General features: G+C 47.8%; 1 protein-coding gene across 3 annotated transcripts in view; it reads right to left on the reverse strand.

The window, feature by feature from the left end:
* Positions 1-3692, reverse strand: part of TRIQK (triple QxxK/R motif containing) — a 62443-nt gene extending 58751 nt beyond the window's left edge. For 2 of the 3 annotated variants that reach the window (XM_065668582.1, XM_065668583.1), the window contains exons 1-2: positions 3604-3692; positions 1245-1330 (exon numbers count right to left, since the gene is read on the reverse strand). The gene's annotated coding sequence lies outside the window, so the exon portion shown is untranslated. Of the gene's footprint in view, positions 1-994; positions 1040-1244; positions 1331-3603 lie in introns of all 3 variants that reach the window. The other variant, XM_065668584.1, reaches the window with a different exon arrangement.
* Positions 3693-6000: the final 2308 nt, after the last annotated feature.

Here is a 6000-nt window from a genome sequence, read left to right on the forward strand (position 1 = left end):
TACAGGAGCAGAAATCTTAAAGCAGAGTTTGTGTCAGAGGACTTTTGCAGTCTTGTTTTCCAGGAGTAACTGTATTACAACAGTAGTATCATAAGGGAGTCGGAGCATTGAGTGAGACTTCAACTGTAAACAGAAATTGTTAGTTTCTTTGTCTACACCTTACAACCATCTATGTTCCATTCTAATCTTTACCTACGTCGTAACACGTAAACATAACAATTTACTTATGAAGCACAGTACTTAACAGAGCAACTTGAGTCTCCAAAATGATATTAAACTTGGGGTTTCAGAGGTTTTTTTATTTTTTTTTTTAACATACAGCCCAGTTTTATAATATTAACCTTCAGCAACACATAACGACTTTCCAAATTACCCTACATTTTTGTAATTCACAGCTTGTCTTCCCTAATGAAAAATCTAGATTAATATGGAAATATCCCAAAGGAAAACAAAACCAGGAACAACTTAGTTGTGACAAAAAGTCCCACAGAAACTCTTAACATTCCAACTGCGATGAACTGTAACTAATTTTGATGGTATTCAGATTCTTTTGAAAGACTTTTAAAACTATGTAAGGAACAAAAACTAATTACTGGTCTCAAGAAACAAATTTTACAATAAATCCAAGGAAAATGTCTTCACTGCACTGAAAAAACACTCAAAAAAAAAAAAAAAGAAAAAACCACAAGAAACTAAAAATGAAAGACAAAGCAACAACAACAAAAAAAACAACACCCCACCAAACAGAAACACACAAACCAAAACCCTTATATCATTTTCTATATAGACTCCACTAAAATTTGATGTTTCCTACTTCCATAAAGTACACTGAGCTTAAGTCATCCTTGAAGACTGGGCTACAAGGTTGGGCTTAAGTATTTTAATAAAATCCTACATATACACTGGGAAGTATCACAGGTTAATGTATTAGTTTACCTTACCAGTCCTCATTCTGCATTTGTGACTTATAGTGAGTTGCAAGATTTTCCAGTACCTGGTGCAAAACTGGCACGCAAACTGGCTTCCTTTCCTGAAGCGGCTGTAGGATGTAACAGCAAGAGCTATGAAGTTAGGGGAACTGGCAGAAGTCACATGGAATCTTCCCAATGCATACAAACCTTCTCTGTACAGTTCGAGGTTATGAAAATAATAGTAATTAAAAAAACCCCAACAAACCAGAAATAAACATACTGCCTTTATTCTTGATTTTTATACTGATAAGTACGTATCTTGTTGCATATTACCTTTTGCTGAAGTCTGTTTTTATAGACAAAATCCTGTTCATTCAATGTGATGCAGTAATTGAATTCAGGAACTCAGCTGCTTGCATCTGAAATGGAAGGGATAGTCCTGTTTTTATGAAACTTAATAGAAATATATACATATGTTTAATGTATATTGATACAAGAATCAAAGTAAATTATTAGAAGAGTTTTGCCAGTGCTAACAGAAATCTGGTTTAATCACTTGATTTTAAATGATTTTTCAAAACCTAGATATTTGAAGAGCTGTTACATCTGTGCTGAAACTGAGTATCTTCTGTATTGCTTTTGCAGACACAAAATACTATCTTAGACAAAGTCAGTTGTAAAACATTATTATAACCTCTACATGGTTAAATTAAATTAAATTCACAAAGTTACAGGACTGATGGTGTTGGAAGGAACCTCTTGAGGTCATCTGTTGGGCTCAAACCTGCTCAAACAGGCTCTGCTAGAAGAATATACATACAGTATTACAAGTTATAAATTACAAAAGAAATTACATATTGAAGCAAAAATAATGGAAAATGTGAGCAACTGCCCTTTCTGTGGAAAGAAGAAGAAAAAAAAGGCAACTATTTGTACTGGTGTGATAAATTTATTTCCAAGTTGACACTTGTCTGTTTTCACTATGCTCACGCTTACGGTACTGACCTGAAGTAGGCTTACGTCTTCACAGCTTCCGTGAAGACAGGTATGAAGTCCTAGAAGGGCAGATAGTACTAATTCATGAGAAAAGATACCCATGCCAACACAAACAGCTGCTAAATTCTTCCTCAGTGAGCAGACAAGCTATTTTCTGAACAAGAGTGGTTGTCCCTAACCCATTTTGTACCAAGAGGTGAAGTGATTCAGGCAAGGAAGACATGCCAAACAGCACTACTTAAGAAATTGATCTATTTTCCCCATACTCCCAGATTTCTGTGTATTCCTTAAACATACTTTCTACAGTTTTCCACTATGGAAATCATACATCAGTAGCAAAGGCTGGAAGAGTCAACATGTCTTTAGAAACGGGCACCCTTCCATTTTGATTAGCTCTTTAGGCACAAGCTCGGTCCCCAAAAGCAAACAACTCAAGCCCTATGTGATACATAACTGAATTACTGTGTGTGAATGTGTGTGCTCTGCATACAGCCCAGTTATACCACACGCTCTTTTACAGGGGCTTTCCGGTACTGTGCTCTGCTCTCGTAACTATGTAGGCTGATATAAGGCAGAGCACTTTGAGAGCCATACAAATCCACACTGGCAGACATCTCTGCCAACATTTCACATTTAGAGAAGTTGTGGCTCCCATGCTTCTCTCCAAGATTTTCTGAACATAAGCATGACCAGTGCACTCTGCACAAAACACAAAAGAAGTCCAATGTACCTGGAACACATCACACCTGAGAGGTGAACACAGCCAGCTCAAAAAGCCCGGGTTGTATCAGATTTACTGCATACCCACCGCCAGCTGTGACACACTGCACATGTGGCATCTCCAACACACCCTGGCCTCACTGCACTAGGGTGGTCAGCCCATGTGTATGCGCACACACAGAGAGCAGCTGCTAGTCTAGCTCCCAGACCCAGAGAAACCCCACTCAAATGGGCTTCACACATAATATATACACACCCAACCGCACCGCACTGGCAGGCAGTACATGGAAGAGCTGAGCTCATGAGGGAAAGCCATGGGCTGGCCGCACGGTGAAGCACCGCAGGCTCCTGCCGGCTCAACCAGCCCTGCAACCCCCGAAACAGGCCTCGACCACAGCTCCCGCACGGGAGACCCCTGCTGAGGGCTTTATTTCCCTCGAACTGGCCACTCACACCCCGCGGAGGGACCCGGCCTAGCACCAGCTGCGCCCACACTGGACGCTGACCAAACGGACGAGCAGCGCCCGGGCCGCTGTGAGGCCGCAGCACCGGCCCGGGCCGCGAGGGGAGCCGCCCGCCGCCGCGGGAGAGGGGAGGGGACCGTGCCCGCCCGCACCCAACATGGCCGCGCCAGCAGCGGCCGCTGACCCCTCCCGGCCCCTCAGCCCGCGTTCCGAGGGCGGCACCCGGGCGCCCGCAGCACCGCCCCGATTGGCAACGTGCTCCGGCCAATCGCGGAGGCGAGCGCTTTCTGCCGGCCAATGGCAGCGGCGGCCCGCGCGGACAGCGGGTCGGCCGCGCGCGCTGGCCGCTCCCTGCCCGCAAGCCAATGGCGGCGCCGGAGCAGCGGCGGGTAGCGCGCCCCCGCCGCCCCGGGGGGGGGGGGGGGGGAGCAGTTGCCGTGACAACCGCAGCCCCGGCGGTGCGGGCGGCCCCGGCGCCCGCCGCCCCCTGCCCACCCCGGGGAGCGCGGTACCTCGGGCCGAGCGGCACGGCTCCGCCTCCTGCCTCCTCTCGCGGCTGGGCGACTTCCTGCGCCGGCGGGGCTGCCGCCGCCTCCCGCCCTGGCGGCCCCGCCTCCCGGCCCCGCCCGCCCTGCCGGGCATCGGCTGCGGGCGGCTGGGGCGCTGGGCCCGGCGGGCACGGCCGCAGGTGGGTCCGGGAAGGTTCTGGGGCGGCAGCGGCCTCGACCTCGCAGGGCCTGCCCGCAGGAGGCCTCGCACCCACCTGTCTCGCTCGGTGTCCCGGGAGACGTGCTTTGGTGGAGGCTGGAAGTTCAGTGGTGCAGTATTTTGGCATCCCCCCCTTCACACCCTCGTCTCAGTTTTTACCACTCTTTTCCCAACGTGTTGGAATTGGTGTGCCAGACGTGGGATGAAAAGCAATTAGTCACCTTCACATCATCACTATCACAAGCCCCATTCAGTGGGAACTTCATAGAATCATTGAATTGAAAGGTTCGGGTTGGAAAGGACCTTAAGATCATCCAGTTCCAGCCCCTCTGCCATGGTCAGGGACACCTTCCACTAGACCAGGTTGACCAAGGCCCTGTCCAGCCTGGTCTTGAACACTGCCAGGGATGGGGTATCCACAGATTCCCTGGGCAGCCTGTTCCTGTGCCTCACCACCTTCACAGTAAAGAACTTCCTTATATCTAACGTGAATCTCCTATTTAAGTTTAAACCCATTGTCCCTTGTCCTATTGCTACAGTCGCTGATGAAGAGTCCTTCTTCAGCATCCCTACAGGCCCCCTTCAGGTACTGGAAGGCTGCTATGAGGTCTCCACGCAGCCTTCTCTTCTCCAGGCTGAACAGCCCCAACTTCCTCAGCCTGTCTTCATACGGGAGGTGCTCCAGTCCCCTGATCATCCTCGTGGTCCTCCTCTGGACTTTCTCCAGCAGTTCCATGCCCTTCTTGTGTTGAGGACACCAGAACCGTAAACATTACTCCAAACGGGGGTCTTAATGAGAGCAGAGGGGCAGAATCACCTCCTTCGACCAGCTGGTCACACTCCTTTTGATGCAACCCGGGATATGGTTAAGCTGAGTATTTAAGGTCCTAAAAAAGTATCATACAGGAAATTATTAAGCCTGCCAGGTAATTTTTCACTGCCTTGAGATGATGCTAGGTCGTTTGCAACAGATAATCCGTTTACTTCAGTGCAAGAAGTAAGCCACCGACTCTTGGAGCAGTTTGCTGATTAGTATTGCAAACACATGCTTTGCTTCCCCCAAAATGGCAGTCAATAACCAAGTGTAACACTCTGTTGTAAGGAAAGATACACAAAAAAATATTTGCATTTGTTTAGCTCTGCAGCTTCGGAAGTGAAAGCCCTACCCAGCTGAACTTTCGCATCTTTCTAGGTGACACGCATACAGAGTGGAGAATGCGCCTATAGAAGAGTTGATTAATCAGAGTTTTCTGTGTGTCATGCATACGAGACCACAGTTTTCTCTAGTTGTTTCTCTAGTAAGCTTAATGGATGGCTAAAATGAAACAGCTTACTTAGGAATACAGCCTTTCCTGATCCTGAGTGATGAGACACAAAGGTTTTTGTACCTTTTCTGCCAAGAAATCTCACACTAAGGTTATTTAGCTGCTTTGAACATGGCAGCTCACTGGACACAGCTTCATGCTTTCTTCCCAGGGTACCTTGTCCCATGTGGGACAGCGGTTGTCATATCCACTATGGGCTCCACCTCTGGTTTTTCTGACTTCTACATGTTCAGAATTTTCAACAGTATTTTATTTCATTTGTACTCCTAATGGTAAGCCAGGTCCTTGATTGTTTTAATATGATTCAGTTAAAACCAAATCATGATTATGCTCATAGATGTTTGAATATAGTGTTATGTGCAAAACAGCAATCATTCAATGACACCAAGCCGTGGAGTCCGGTTGATATGCTGGAGGGAAGGGATGCCATCCAGAGGGACCTTGACACGCTTGTGAGGTGGGCTGATGCCAACCTTATGAAGTTCAACCACGACAAGTGCAAGGTCCTACACCTGGGTCGGAGCAATCCCAGGCACAGCTACAGACTGGGCAGAGAAGAGATTCAAAGCAGCCCTGCAGAGAAGGACTTGGGGGTGCTGGTCGATGAGAAAATGAACATGAGCCGGCTTCAGTGTGCGCTCGCAGCCCAGAAAGCCAACCGTATCCTGGGCTGCATCAAAAGGAGTGTGACCAGCAGGTCGAAGGAGGTGATCCTGCCCCTCTACTCTGCTCTTGTGAGACCTCACCTGGAGTATTGTGTGCAGTTCTGGTGTCCTCAACATAAAAAGGACATGGAACTGCTGGAACAAGTCCAGAGGAGGGCCACGAGGATGATCAGGGGACTGGAGCACCTCCTGTATGAAGACAGGCTGAGGA

The sequence above is a fragment of the Lathamus discolor genome, chromosome 2, assembly GCF_037157495.1.
Source record: "Lathamus discolor isolate bLatDis1 chromosome 2, bLatDis1.hap1, whole genome shotgun sequence".
Classification (NCBI taxonomy): Eukaryota; Metazoa; Chordata; class Aves; order Psittaciformes; family Psittacidae; genus Lathamus; species Lathamus discolor.